The sequence below is a fragment of the Delphinapterus leucas genome, chromosome 2 (assembly GCF_059928025.1).
Source record: "Delphinapterus leucas isolate spDelLeu-1000000601 "Yukka" chromosome 2, BTC_Dleu_Yukka2, whole genome shotgun sequence".
Classification (NCBI taxonomy): Eukaryota; Metazoa; Chordata; class Mammalia; order Artiodactyla; family Monodontidae; genus Delphinapterus; species Delphinapterus leucas.
This window is the reverse complement of record NC_143130.1, coordinates 126,072,619-126,089,481: the sequence shown is the minus strand read 5'-3', so window position 1 is coordinate 126,089,481 and position 16,863 is coordinate 126,072,619.

Here is a 16,863-nt window from a genome sequence, read left to right as displayed (position 1 = left end):
GTGGATTTGTCAGCGCATACAAATAGTCCAATTAAACCAATATGTGTAGAAATCAAAATATGAGAGAAGCAACATATAGATGAGTAAAAAAAGTATTGTTTATTATTGGTGTTGGGAAAGTTTCCTTAATAGTTAAAACACTGCCTCATACTATGAACAAATAAAAACAGGAAAGTTTAATGTAAATGTTCAAATAATAAAACTAATATAGCTTGGGAAAATTTTCTTCTGAGTTTTATTTGCACAAGGATTTTTTAAATAGACCACCAAGAAGTCCAAATTATAAAGAGGAGAAGAAATTAATAATTGATTTCAGTGCCTTCCACGGACAAAATTATATATTTTTTAAAAAGCAGACTATGCATGGTTTGCATAGCTTAAACTGATTAGAGCTTAGTAACTTGGTTGCAGAAAGCATTACTAAAGTTCAATAACAGAAACAGAAAATACAATAAAAAATTAAAAGATGGAAATTGGGTAAACCTGAATAGTTAAGAAATATAGTTAGAAATTATTAACTTTATTAATAGTTATAGAGTAGAAATTAGAAGCTATAAGGACTATTTGTAAACATCAGGTTGTTAAAAAATAGAACATCACATACAATGAAATGCCAGTGGGAATCTACATGCACTACTGACAGGAGTGTGGACCGGTGCCAGAGTTCTGTCATTCCTCAACAAAATTGAGTGTCCTTCTTTTATTTCTTTGTAGAAACATGGATAATCTTATTTATTATATGAGGGTGACAAAGGCCTTTCTCATCAAGATATAAACCCCAGAAACCATGGTGGAAATTTTGATAAATATGATTACAAACAAATTATAAATTATAAATTTATCCGTGACCACAAAGTCAAAAGAAAAGGCAATTTTGAAACTCCATTTGTAGCAAGTGGTAATTTCCTTCTTTCAATAAGCTCCTACAAATTTGGGTGTTTGTTCAATAGAGGAAAACCAGTTTATAATTTCCATTCTTTTTTTTTATTGAGATTGCATTGTTGACGTATAAGGTTATATTAGTTTCATGTGTACCACATAATGAGTATTTTTCAATCTTCTCATTGCACTCCTGAGTATGGAATTGCTTGGATCTCTTTCCTTAAGGTAAATGTATCAGAGTTCTCATTTCAGTAGTGATGGTAGTAGCAAAGAGTTGGAAGCAAACTATACTTATTGATAACCTGAATAACTAAATTATAGCATATGCATACAAATGGTGATTATAGGTTGGTGCAAATAAGAAGGCAATGGTATTGTCAATGTATTCCAGCCAAAGACTACCAGGAACACACCTATGCTGACTGACAATGTAATGTGCCATGAACCCAGGAGTCTGATTAAACTTTAGCCCTTCTTACCATTCACACACATAATGTTATTTAAAGAAAAGAAATTGAAATTAAACTGTCTGGAACAGAAGAATCTAACAAACTGCTAAATGTAAAATCTAAGTTGCTCTTAGAGTTGGTCTTAGAGCTGTCCAGCAGAGGTGGTCTCAGAAGGGAAAAAAACAATTTAATATAAAAATTTTACATTTTCCTTCTAGTTTGAGCAGTTTCTCCTTTGCTTTTAGTATTCATTATTCCTGAAGAAAAATCTAATGTCAGCCTGATCTGTGTTTTACTATAGGCAACAAATTTTTATTCTCATGTTGCTAATGTTACATTTGTCTCTTTTCCTTTGTAAAATGTCACCCTGATAAATAAGTGGCCTTCCCTTTCTTTATAAACCTGCTGGAAGGTGGCAGTATGTGTTTTTCTAATTTTCATTCTCATTTTGTCAAGGGATAACTCAATGGGTCATTTCAATCTGGAAATGCATATACTCCATTTCTGTGAAATTTTCTTGCATCATGTAAAAAATTCTTTCTACCTTTCATCTTTTTCATTTCCCCCTTTATAATTTATATTAATCATATGCTGAACCCTCTAAATTAAGTAACTAGGTTTTCTTAACTACTTTCCAATCTTTCTACAAGTTTTTAGTTTTTAGCAAGCGTTTTTAAAAATTTTCTGGTCTTTTTCTTCCCACTTTATGAATTGTCTTCTCTTGCTCTGAGGTTAGTATTTGAAGTTTTGTGAGGTGTTATATTTTCTGTAAAGGTTTGTTTGTGTTCCCTTATTTATGCTTTCTTTCTTTCATGATACATATTTTTATTTGCTCATTTTCTATTTCACATGAGAGTATTTCTCAAATATGTGGACAATGGTCCTTGATTGTCCATCTATGGTTTAAAAATTTAAAAAGCAAAACAAGAAAGCATGGTTTGGGGCTCTTAGTTTGTGTGCATCTTATTAACAGATAGACTGAAGATTGAAATGATGAAGCAGTTATACTGAGTTAACCCTAAACATCAGTGTACACTATGTATTGAAATCATTCTCTAGCACAGAATACTCTTTTTTTCTTTTGCTTTCCTTTATTTTTTTTTAAATTTGGTAACTACCAGGAGTTCTGTTTAAGAGACATTAGGAGGTAAGGAGTGTTGACTTCTTTACATAAATATTTAAACATATTACACTATTTTTAACCCTATTATCATGTCCAACCACTATACAAACTGGTATTTCTAATTCCTAATCTTCTCAGGGATTCTTTTGGCAGATCTGCCTTGAATGGATATTAAGTTTACATATTTATAGTTTTCAAAATCCATGTATTTTCACTCTTAAAAAGTTGGAACAACTTTTCATAGTCTCCAGTTTTCATCAGCTCTTGCTCATTCTATAATTTCTCAAAGATTATCAGTCCTATAGTTTTTATTTTCTGGAGCAGTCAGTACCACAAATTAAAATATATGTAGACCAAGAGCTTTTAAGTTAAATTAAATAAATTCAATTTGTTCAGATCTTTTTACAATTCCTCTACCTTTCACTGGTTTCTGCTATGTATTATTATTATCACTGTTCAGTTAGTACATTTTAGATTGAAAAGAGAAGGCAGATTTTGGCATCCGTCAGACTTATACTATGGCCTTCTTCTTTTGTTTCTCTTTCTTCTTTTATGATAGTAGTATGTTTACAAGCTTTATTAGAGTTTTAACATTCACATCATTTCTTTAGCTCCATGGTGCCCACTTTCATCAGTATTTTATCATGTTTCTTTTTGTCTATTGTATAAGTGTCTCAGGTCTGAAATAATTCAAGTTTTCCATGTAAATCAGTCAATTTCTTCAGAGATCCCCTTTTTTCTCATAGAGCTCATTTGAGATTATGCTGTCAGAATTGCTTATTGGAGACACTTTCAGCTCTCTTGACTCATATTTTAGTTTTTAATCTCAGAAGTTCTATAATTGTATGAGTTTCTCTCTAACTTTATGAAAAAAGGAGTATCATACTGTAATGAAAATGTTATAGATTCTTTTGTTTGTTTCAGAGGGAACATGATATAAATTTCAACTCTACTACTTACAAATTTACTTCTTTGAGTTTAAATGTCCTCTCCTATAAAATAAAGGTGACAATATCTGGGATTGCTAGAGAAAATTTCTATGGATGAAAACATCATATACACTTCTAGATTTTAGTGACCAGTAAAAGTCAGGTAGCATTTCACCTGTGTAAACTTAAGACCATACCTTTATCACAGTAATGTAGGTACAAAATAAATATGGGGGTGGGGAATTACATTAATTAATATACAAAGTGTGACTTATTCGGAGTAAAAAAAATAAGTAAACTATTGATAAATTATCAAGGAAGTAACTATTTGGCCTAGATATAAATCTGTTACTAATTGGTAAATAGTATAGTACTGTAAGTTATACTAATGAGAAATCTCAGTGAGAAGATTTTAATGACACAATTATTCTCTCCAGTAAAATAGCAATTAGTTTGTCCAGTACTGTACTAATTGTTATTAACATAGAGTATTGACAATGCTTAAATGCTAAGTATTGAGTCACTTCAGAAAAAAAATCTTATATTATAGAACTATTTCACACATACAGAACTGATTATCTTGCTAATGCTAAAAAGAAATATTAATTAAAAATTTCAAAACTTTTTAAATTAATAGACATTTGTTTTGAACAGTTTTAGATTTACAGAAATTTTGAAAGATGATATAGAGAGTTTCTATTTGTCCTCCCTGCTTTCCTACAGTTTCCCCTGTTATTTACATCTTACCTTCATGTGGTACATTCATTAAAATTGATGAATCAATTTTGATATACACTATTGACTAAAGACCATAGTTTACATTAAGGGTAACTCTTCGTATTGTATGGTTCTGTTGGTTTTGATGAGTGTATAGTGTAATATGTCCATCATTACCGTATCATACAGAATAGTTTCATCACCCTAAAAATCTCCTGGATTCAACCTATTCATCCCTCTTCCCCTCGCCCTGAAACCTTGTCAGCCATCGTTCTTTTTACCGTCTCTATAGTTTTGCCTTTCCCAGAATGCCATATAGTTGAAATAATAATGCTTTTCAGACTGTTTTCTTTCACTTATAAATATACATTTAAGATTTCACCGTGTATTTTTTTGTGACTTGATAGACCATTTATTTTTATGATGGAATAATATTCCATTGTATAAATGTACCAAAGTTTATCCATCTACCCACTGAAGGCCATCTTAAATGCTTCCAGTTTTTCACAGTTATGAATAAAGCTGCAATAAATATTCATGTGCGTGGCTTTTTATAAATAATTTTTCAATTCATTTGGGAAAATGCCATAGGAGAGAGATTGCTGGATTGTATGGTAAGAAAACCTTTAGCTTTGTAAGAAACTGCCATACCATATTCCAAAGTGGCTGTGCCATTTGCATTTCCAGTAGCAATGAATTTGTTGCTCTACATTTTCACCATCATTTGGTATTGTCCAGTTTTGCTTTTGCCATTCTGATGTGTGTATGTGATATCTCATTGTTTTAATTTGCATTTCTCTAATGAATATCTTTTCATATGATTATTGGACATCTGTATATCTTCTTTGGCGAGGTGTCTGTTAGAATCTTCTGCCCATATTGTAATTGTGTTATTTGTTTTCTTATTGTTGATTTTTAAGTGTTGTCATATATTTTGGATATAAGTCCTTTATTAGATATGTGTTTTACAAATACTTTATCTCAGTTTGTAGCTTGTTTTTTTCACTTTCTTAAAAGTGTCTTTGCAGGGCACACATCTTTAATTTTAATAAAGCCTAACATATCAACTTATTTTTTTCATGGATTATTCTTTGGTGTTGTATCTTAAAACTATTTATCAAACCCAAGGTCACCTATATTGACTTCTATTTTATCTTCTAGTTCAGTAACTTTGTGTTTTACATGTAGATCTATGATCCATTTTGAGTTAATTTTTGGGAAAGGTGTAAGGCCTGCATTTAGGTTAATATTTTTTGGGGGGATTTGGGCATCTAAATTTTTTAGTACCACTTAATTAAGCCTATTTTTTTCCCATTGAGTTGTCTTTGCTTCTTTGTAAAAGATCAGTTGATTATGTTTGTGTGAGTCTATTTCTGGACTCTATTCCATTTCACACACACACACACACACACACACACACACACACACACACATATATATATATTTGATAATATATTTTATTTTTTCCAGTTTTACTGATAAACAAGAGACATACAGCACTATGTAAGTTTAAGGTATACAGCATAATGATTTGATTTACATATATTGTGAGACCTATATGTTTATACTTTATAAATATTATATTGTACTTATTACTGTACTTTTATAATAAACCTCGTGATTGGCATTGTCAGCCCATGAAATTTGGTCCTTTTCTCTAGCACTGTGTAGCTATTTTGGGTTTCTTGCCTTTAGATGTAAACTTTAGAATCAATTTGTTGATATCCACATAATAACTTGTTGGGCATATGATTAAGATTGCATTGGATCTACAGATCAAGTTGGGAAAAACTGACATTTTAAAAATATTGAGTTTTTCTAACCATGAACATAGAATGTCTCTCCATTTATTTAGACTTTCTTACATTTCTTTCATCAGAGTTTTGTAGTTTTCTTCATATAGATCCTAGAGATATTTTGTTACATTTATACCTAAGTATTTTATTTTCTTGATACTAATACAAATGTTATTGTGTTTTTAATATTGAATTCCAATTGTTAATTGTTGGTATTTATGAAAGAAATTGACTTTTATAGATTTGTGATAACTGCTTATAAGTTAAAGGAGAATTTGTCAATTCATTGTGATTTTCTTTATAGATAATCATGTTATCTATGAACAAAGACAGTATTGTTTCTTTCTTTCCAACCTGTAGACTCTTTACTAGCTTACTTCCTTTCCTGTCTTATGCATTAACTAGACCTCCAGTACAACATTAAATAGGAGATTTATGGTGTCTGGGCTTGCATTTAGGTTTTTAATCCATTTTGAGTTTATTTTTGTGTATGGCATTAGGGAGTGTTCTAATTTCATTCTTTTACATGTAGCTGTCCAGTTTTCCCAGCAACACTTATTGAAGAGTCTGTCTTTTCTCCATTGAGTATTTTTGCCTCCTTTGTCATAGATTAGGTAACAATAGGGGCATGGATTTATCTCTGGGCCTTCTATTCCATTAATCTATATTTCTGTTTTTGTGCCACTACCATACTGTCTTGATTACTGTAGCTTTGTAGTATAGGCTGAAGTCAGGGAGCCTGATATCCCAGCTCCATTTTTCTTTCTCAAGATTGCTTTGGCTATTAGGGGTCTTTTGTGTTTCCATACAAATTGTAAATTTTTTTGTTCTACTTCTCTGAAAAATGCCAGTGGTGATTTGATAGGGTTTGCATTGAATCCATAGATTGCTTTGGGTAGTATAGTCATTATAAACTCTTAGAGGAAAACATAGGCAGAACACTCTTGGACATAAATTGCAGCAAGATCCTTTTTGACCCACCTCCTAGAGTAATGAAAATAAAAACAAAAATAAACAACCTAATTAAACTTAAAAGCTTTTGCACAACAAAGGAAGCCATAAATAAGACAGAGAGATAACCCTCAGAATGGGAGAAAATACTTGCAAATGAAGGAACTGACAAAGGATTAATCTCCAAAATATACAAGCAGTTTGAGATTAAAAAAAAAAAAAAACCAATAAAAAATGGGCAGAAAACCTAAATAGACATTTCTCCAAAGGGGACATTCAGATGGCCAACAAACACATGAAAAGTTGCTCAGCACTAATTATTAGAGAAATGCATATCAAAACTACAATGAGGTATCACCTTATACTGGTCAGAATGGCCATCATCAAAAAATGTACAAACAATAAATTTTGGAGAGGGTGTGGAGAAAGGGGAACCCTCTTACACTGTTGGTGGGAATGTAAATTGATACAGTCTCTATGGAGAACAGTATGGAGGTTCCTTAAAAATCTAAAAATAGAATTACCATATGATCCAGCCATCCCATTACTGGGCATATATCCAGAGAAAACCATAATTCAAAAAGATACATGCAGGACTTCCCTGGTGGCACAGTGGTTGAGAATCTGCCTGCTAATTCAGGGGACACGGGTTCGAGCCCTCGTCTGGGAGGATCCCACACGCCGCAGAGCAACTAGGCCCATGAGCCACAGCTGCTGAGCCTGCGCGTCTGGAGCCTGTGCTCTGCAACAAGAGAGGCCACGATAGTGAGAGACCTGCGCACTGCGATGAAGAGTGGACCCCGCTTGCCACAACTAGAGAAAGCCCTCGCACAGAAACGAAGACCCAACACAGCAAAAATAAATAAATTAATTAATAAACCCCCAACATCTAAAAAAAAAAAAGATACATGCACCCCAGTATTCATAGCAGCACTATTTACAATAGCCAAGACACGGTAACAACCTAAATGTCCATCAACAGAGGAATGGATAAAGAAGATGTGGTACATATATACAATGGAATATTACTCAGCCATAAATAGGAATGAAATTGGGTTATTTGTAGAGACCTGGATGGACCTAGAGAGTGTCATACAGAGTGAAGTAAATCAGAAGGAGAACAACAATTATCGTATATTAATGCATATATATGGGATCTAGAAAAATGGCATAGATGACCTTATTTGCAAAGCAGAAATAGAGATACAGATGTAGAGAATAAACGTATGGATACCAAGAGGGAAAGGGGAGGGGTGGGAGGAATTGGGAGATCAGGATTGACACATATACACTATTGACACTATGTATAAAATAGACAACTGAGTAGGAACATACTGTATAGCACAAGGAACTCTATTTAATGCACTGTGGTGTCCTAAATGGGAGGGAAATCCAAAAGGGAGGGGATATATGTATATGTATGGCTGATTCATTTTGCTGTGCAGTAGAAGCTAACACAACATTGTAAAGCAACTATAATCCAAAAAAAAAGAAAAAAAAACATTAAATAGGAGAGGTGAAAGGAGATATCCTTGTTTCATTCCCTATAATTAGTGAAAATTATTCAATTTCTCACTATTGATATGATGTCAGCTCAGGCCTGTGTAGAATTTTTTTTTAAATCAATTGTGGAAATGTCCCTGTATCCTATATTCCTAATTTACTAAGAGTTTTTATCCTGAAAGAGTGTTGCATTTTGTCACATGATTTTTCTGTACCTATTGATAAGATCATATGATTTTTCTTCTTTAGCCCATTAATGTGATAGATTACATTTATTGATAATCAAATGCTGAACCAGTTTTGCATACCCAGAATAAATTTTACTGGGCTGTGGGGTATAAATTTTTTCATATATCATTAGATTTAAGTCATTGATATTTTGTTGAAGAGCTTTTTCTATGTTAATTAAATAATGATTAGTAGTTTTCTTTTCTTGAAGGTTTGTGTCTGGTTTTGGTATTAGGGTAATGTTGGACTGCTAGGATGAGTTGGGAAGTCTTCACTTTTATTTGATGAAGAGGATTGTAGAGAATTGGTGTACCTTCTTCCTAAAATGTTAGATAGAATTCACTAGTGAAACTATATGGGTTTGGTGTTTTCTTTATTGATAGCTTATTAATTAATTATTGATTCAAATTATTTGATTGAGTTGGGCCTACTGATATAATCTGTTTTTCCTGTGTGAGTTTTTGCAGTTTGTGTCTTTCAAGGAATTGGTCTATTTAATCTAGTTATCAAATTTGTGGGCACAGATTTGTTCATAATGTTCCTTTATTATCATTTTACTATCCATGGATTTAATAGTGATGATTCCTCTTTCATTCTCAGTATTGGTAACTTGTGTCTTCTCTCTTTTTTTCATGGTTATTCTGAATAGTGTCTTGTCAATTTTTACCTTTTCAAAGAAGCCCTTTATATTTTCATTAATTTCTCTATTGTTTTCCTGATTTCAATGTAATTGATATCTGATATAATTTTTATTTTTTCTTTTATATTTCTTGCTTAGACTTATATTGCCCTTTCTCTAGTTTTCTGTGGTAGAAGCTGCAGTTATTGATTTTAGACTTTTCTTCTTTCCTAATACATTCATCCAATGCTATAAATTTCCCTCCAAGTACTACTTTTGCTGCATTCCACAACTTCTGTTAGTTGTATTTTCATTTTCATTAAGTTCAAAGTAGGTTTTAATTTATCCTGAAATATCTTCTTTAACCCATGTATTATTTAGTATTATATTGTTTATTCTGAAATATTTGGGGGTTTTTCAACTATGTTTCTGTTATTGATATCTTGTTTAATCCCATTATACTTTAAGAGTATATATTACATGATTTCTATTTTTTTAATTTGCTAAAATTTATTTTATGGCTTAGAATATGGTCTGTTTTGGAGAATTCTCCATCTGAGCTTGAGAATAATATACATTCTGTTGTTATTGTATGTAGTATTCTACAACTATCAATTAGATTCAGTTGATTGATGGTGATTTTCAGATCAACTGTGCCCTTTCTGATATTCTGTCTGCTAAGTCTCCAATTCCTGATATAAGGGTGTTGAGGTCTCCACCTATAATAGTGGATTTGTCTATTTTTCCTTACAGTTTTGACAGTTTTTACCTCATATATTTTGATATTGTGTTGTTAGATGAACACATGTTAAGAAATGTTATATATTCTTGGAAAATTAGGTCCTTTTACATTGTGTAATTCTCCTTTTTATCCTTGATAATATCTCTTGTTCTAAAGTTTGCTTTTTTTTTTAAATTAAAATGACTTCTTCAGCTTCCTTTTGATTAATATTAGTGAGGTATATCTTTCTCCATTTCTGTATTTTTAATCAATCTGTGTCTTTATATTTAAACTAGGTTTCTTGTAGACAATATATTGTTACTGTCTTTTCTTTTTTCTAATCTGGTAGTATTTGCCTTTTAGTTGATGTATTGACAGGCATATTACTGGAAGAAATTGACAGATCTATCAATAAATAGAATATTCAAAAAAGCTATGTAAGGTAAAAAAAGCTTCTCAAAATGCTTGATTTAATTGACATATATAGACCTGCAGCCAATAATTCTTTTATTTAGGAAATAACTTGTTTTCCTTAAGTAGATATATAATATTTTTAAAAATGACTTCACCTAGACATAAAATGAGTTTTTCTAAATAAAACCAGAATTAGATAGGTATTTCAAAGAATGTATATAAAACAGACCATGTCATCTGACTAAATACAATTACATTAGAAATAAATAAAGAATAAATTTTCAACACTCAAGAATTAGGAATAACACATAGTCCTATGTAACTCATGGTTCAGTAAAAATATTAATGTAAAGGAAAAAAACTAGTAAGTGAATAAAAATACTAGTTATCAAAGCTTGTGTAACAAATTGAAGTAGACTCTTTAAGGGAAATCTGTACCCTTAAATGCTTATAAAAAAGAAAAACGGCTAAATATAAATGATTTAAAAATTTAAATTAAAAAGTCAAAAGTAAAATGAGTAATAATTCCAAAAAGAAATGGAATAAGTACAAAAGTAAGAATATAATAGCCATAAGGCATTGTTAATAAAACTGAAAACAAAAATACAAGACACAGAGGAAACAAAACAAAAAGTTGGTATTTTAGAATATAAACAGATGAAAGTCTTAATGAGATAGATATAAGGAAAAAAGGCAGAAATGAAATATTTTGCTGAGAAAAATAATGCAGAAAAAGCTATTAATAGTAAGATCAAAAGTTTGAAATTTAGACAAAAGTGTAAAATTGCTGGAAAAATTAAATTTGACAATCAATTCAAGGAAAAATAGCCCACCAGAGAGAAAAGTTTTTAAATACATTTTCAGTAAATTGATGTCTTAAGTCTCAAAAATTTTTTCTGGAGGATAGAAAATGAACACTTTCCCCCAAATAGCTGCATGAAATTCAATTCAAAATACTAAATTCAAAATATTAAGAAAATAAAATTATATGACAAACCTTAAATTATAGGCCACAATTCAACAACCTTTAAAGAAGATATATCGTATCCAATTAGATTTACCCTACAGAAACAGGGGTAGTACCCTTAGAAAATCAATTTAATACATTACCAGATTAAAAGGGAAAAGCCATAGTGTAATTTCAATAGATGAAGGAAAAAAAAGATTGAAAAGTATCATCACCCATTTATTTTTTTAAAACTTAGGAAACATAGAATAGAAAGGAATATCCTTAATTGGAAAAGCTAAACATAAAAGCAAGTTTAGCATCATCCTATATGCTGACCCTTTTAACTTAAAATCAGACTCTACAAGCATGCCAGTTATATCACCCCTTTTAGTCAACATTGTACAGTGGTCCTAATCAGGGCAGTAGGTAAGCAAAAGACATAAAGGATATAAAGATCAAAAAGAAAGAAACCAAATTTTTATTGTCTGTAAATAATGCAGTTGTCTACATACAAATACTCATCAGGAAAACAATATTTTAAAAGGGTAAAATGTCATCTGGATATACAAAATAAATAGTATTTCTATACACAAGCAATAAAAATTATATTTATGCTGAAATACCTTACATCTTTGTTGCTAGTGTTATATATTTCAAATTAATATTTTTAAGAAAAAGATGTAAAACTTTACCAGAAAAATTTTAAAATTTCATGGAAAACATTGAAGATAACATGTACATGGATAAGAAGAGTCAATATTTTAATAATATCAATTCTCCTGAATCAGGTCTTTATATTATTATTTGCAATAAAAATACCAGCAGGCTATTTTCCTGAGGTATGATAAAATACATGTAGATGTGAAAGACCTAAAATTCACCTGAAAAAGAATGGGGAGGTTGAATTTTCCTAAGATACCAAGACTTATTACCAATATATGATGATTCATATAGTAAGTTGTTTGTGTTGTAAATATATAAATGTGTATACATGTATATAAATATATCATTATATGTATTTATATATTTGCATTAGTATATATATTATATATGTTAAACAATATATAAATTTACATAAGAATAGATAAATTGAAAAATGGGCCAGAGGAGAGAGTTCAAACCAAGTGTGTGTGTGTCTATGTATATATATATATATATATATATATATGTATGTATATCACAAATGAGTTTGTCTTAATGTAAAATAAGTTCTTTATAATTTGTGAACTTGACTTTTAAAATTAATAAATTTACCGTAAAACACAATAATGAAATATAAAATCATAATCCTACTAGCAAGAGATTTATATCTGAATGTGAGACAACCACTGTGTCTATTCTTTGAATAGAAGTCAACCATGAATTTCTGTGCAACACATGACAGAAAACTTGTATTTTCTATTATATAAAAGAAAAGCCATTCTATTCAATCATTATCCAGGTCTGAGGCTATACTTATTTTTTTTAATTGATGATATAAACAATTTACCAACCTAAAAAACATGATATAAAATACATTGTATCAAATATAATTTCTGGAACTAAATGAAAAATATTGGTCAATGTTGTAGCAAAAAAAGCAAGTTAACATTGATTAATATCAGTATTGTAAATAAATTACAAAAAAGTTTGGGAAATGCATTCCAATGTCTTTATATAAAGGTCATTGGAAGATTAGTACTGACTTAAATTTTACCTGGCTTTCTGATATTGTTAACAGGAAAATAGAATTATTTGAACCAGATATGCTTAAAATCCTTTTCCAAAAGATATTTTAAAATAGATAAGTGATATATTTACATACATTACAGTTATATGTAACACTATCAGTTTACATGTTTATTTATTTGCTAACTAGTATTTTTGGGTGTGAGATGTGGGAATTTATATTTTTACAAAACTTGCCATGTGATGTTAGTGTGTAACTATAACAGTGAAGAGTGGGCAAAATGTTTGGAGAACAAATCCTGACAATATCTTTTTTTTTTTTTTCCCAAATGGATTAATCCCACTAGTTTAGAAAATTAAAACTCTTTTTGAATGTTTAGTAAGGTGTGTAGGAGTTTGGGCAAATAAATGCAGACTTGCAAATCCCTTTAATGAACCAGCACGGTTTTATTAGTTCGAGGCTGGAGAGTGCCTATAGGAGGGGAAGCATGATGATTAGAGAGAAACCAGGCCCTCTGAACCCTTGAAACTTAGTAGGAGATAAGGATGATTTGGTACCATGAACCCTGTAGTACCAGGAGCTTCTTAATTCCTCTCACTATGTTCATTACATATTTTGAGGCTTTTTATTTTTATTTTTTTTCATATTGATGATAAGAGATAAACTGTCATGTAAGGACAATGAAAGAAAAAAGGAGTAAAAGCCTTTCACTTTCTTTCGTGGAGATCTGTACCATTCTGGCTCTAGATTAACGTCTCACCCATGCAAAACTAGATTCTCCCAAGCAGTTTAGTGCTCACTTCTGAGCTCAGATGCTAATTTTCTTTCTTTCTTAGGCTATCCTCATATGATATTGAAACTGTCTGAATGATGGGTTTCATGGAATTTGGGATTCTAAAAATGTGGATATATGACAGAAAGTTTGAAGCTGCTGAGTCAATCAAATATGTGGTCCCTGCAAATACTGGCACCAATTAGGAATGAAGGTTTGAAAAAAAATGCACAGTGGGATTATGCAGCACTAAGAAAGAGAGCAGAGAATCTCCAGAGCAGAGAATCAAACTTTCCTTCAGTGGAGCTAAAACTAAATCAAATCTGCTTAGGTGGGCATTGCAATGCCCAGTAAAAGGACAGCAGTCACACATGGTTTTGTCCTGAGAGTGCAATACTGAAAGTCTTAATTATGTGCTTTTCACCATCTTGGGCAGAGGAAAAATAATCTAGAACAAATGAAGTGTGCTTCTTTGTTTTTTGTTTTTTCCCTAAGATAGCCATCAATCTCAAGTACAAATGTGAATTTTGTTTTCCAAATACCAAGGGGCAAATGTCTATACAAGCAGATAATGATAATGTTGGTTGAGAAAATCTGAGTCTTCCAATCAGGACTCTGGTCCCTACTTTGATTAAAAGATGTCTATCACACAGATTCTGAGATGTCCAATTATGGAGGTCTGTTATTCCTTGCAGGTTGGTGTAGAGAGAGGGCTAGTTTATTTACATTTTTCAAAGTATTTATATTGAAATTATATTCCCAAAATGTCAAATAGACATGAACAGAACAGCTGCATTTCTGGTCTCCTTTTATGACAAGATCATGACAATATTTTATTCTGTCAAACATAACTGTTGACCTTCATTCATGAAATCAAAATGGAATTTTACAATACAGAATGGCCAAAACATTAACTTGTGCTCTACTTTTGTTCCTATACCAATTTTCAGACCTTTTCATACTTTTCTACTCAGCCTCTGATAGTCTTCATCTGTCTAACCTGCTCTTTCTAAAACAAAAATAGGATTCCAGCAGACAACATGGCCTCAACCTTTTTGTCAAACTCTGGCCACAGAAAGTATAACTGAGTGTTATGGACCGAATGTTTGTGTCCTCTCAAAATTCCTATGCTAAAATCCTAACACCCACTGTGATGATATTAGGAGTTGGGGCCTTTGGGAAGTAACTAGGCCACGAGGGTGGAGCCCTGATGAATGGGGATTAGTGCCCTTATAAAAAGAGACCTTAAAGAATTTCCTAGCCCTCTTTCTGCCATGTGAGGGTACAAGGAGAAGTTGGAAGTCTGCAGCCTGGAAGAGGGTTCTCACCAGAATCCAACCAATACAGCACCCTGATCTTGGACATCCAGCCTCCTGAACTATGAGAAAGAAATTTTTTTTTTTTTTTTGCGGTACGCGGGCCTCTCACTGCTGTGGCCTCTCCCGCTGCGGAGCACAGGCTCCGGATGCGCAGGCCCAGCAGCCATGGCTCACGGGCCCAGCCGCTCCGTGGCATGTGGGATCCTCCTGGACCGGGGCACGAACCTGTGTCCCCTGCATCGGCAGGTGGACTCTCAACCACTGCGCCACCAGGGAAGCCCGAAATTTTTGGTTTTTATAAGCCACTCAGTCTACGGTAATTTGTTATAGCAGCCCAAAGTGAGTAAAATACTGGGTAACATGGATCACTTAGTGTTGCTGTACCCTTATAGCAGCTGTCAAGAATTTTGTTTCTTTAGCATTCATGGTAAAAATACAATCGAATTCTCAGGCCTAGGTCTAGGAAGATGGTCTAGGAAGATATATGGCCAATGAAGGGCAAAGCTGCTCAATTTCTACTACCCATTGACTCTGCCAAGCAGGTATATTTACTTGGCACTGAGGTTATTAAGAGACAAACTGCTTATTCATTGCTCTGCATCCAATCTTTATTCGAACATGAGGATAGTTACGGTTAAAGTCCAAGTGGCTGGAGTTCTACACATTGTAGATAGTGCCTTCTTACGAAAGAGCAAGGAGAATAGATTCTTGTTGTATGTGTACCAGAAAATTCTATTTCTTGGTATCAATAAGTTTAGTGCCACTAATTACTCTTCCTTGCAGTATTATTATGTTAAGAAATAGTTAATTACTTTGCTAATGAACTGGATTCTTTCCCAAGGTTTCCAATTTCTAAATGCCAATCTACCATCTTATTCAGCACTCATTGCTTAAGTAATGACAATGGAAAAACAAAAATAGTGAAATTTGGAAAGGATATAGTATGGTAGTTTCCCACACCATCACCTACAAAATGTTTTTTTTTTTTCCTTTCAATCACCACTCACCATTACAGCAGTTAATTCTTAAGGCACTCACAATAAATTCTCATCCAGAGAGCTCTCCTTATTAATTTTCTGAAGAAACCAAGATGTCTGTGTTGATCAGTATTTTACCTTGTCTAGACTATTTATTAATATCAATACAAAAGTTCATGAGCTGTAGAATCCTGAGGTTAAGATTAAGCAGCTATTACAAATGTACCTTCTGCCCTAAGTGAAAGGCTCAGAGAGTAAATTACTCTCCTGCATATCACTGCTTAGTGATTCCAGAGTGATTATTTTTTACTATTTAATAAGATCTCATGGAAGCCTCTTCATATTTCTTATTACTTTCCTTGCAGTAAACTGTGGGGGAAAAAATAAAAACAAGAACAAAAACTTCACTCTGAATAGAATCTGTTATTTTTTATCCTCTGAAGATTTATACTTCTATTGAAGTTTTTCTTTCAGTACAGGAGAAAAGATGCACTTCATATTTCACAACATTCCCTTTACTGTTATTCTAAGCACCACTTTTTTGTAGGAATAAAAATAAGATGAGGGATACTTTGTCTCTTTGTATTTTTCCTTGATGTAGTCAGTTTTCTTTGCCGTTGGCCAAAGAATTATATGCAAACTGTAGTTTCAATATGCAGGACAAAGAATGTCAACATTAAAAATTACTCCCTTGATAAAGGTCATAAAGCTTTCCTAATAAATAATCAAGACCCTTTTCTCAGTCCTTGCATCAATTTAATGTTCTTACTATTCTCAGTGAGTATTTAGCTATTTTCTTCCTTAACCTTTCGTAGATTTGTGAGTGTAAATCTGCTATTGTTTGC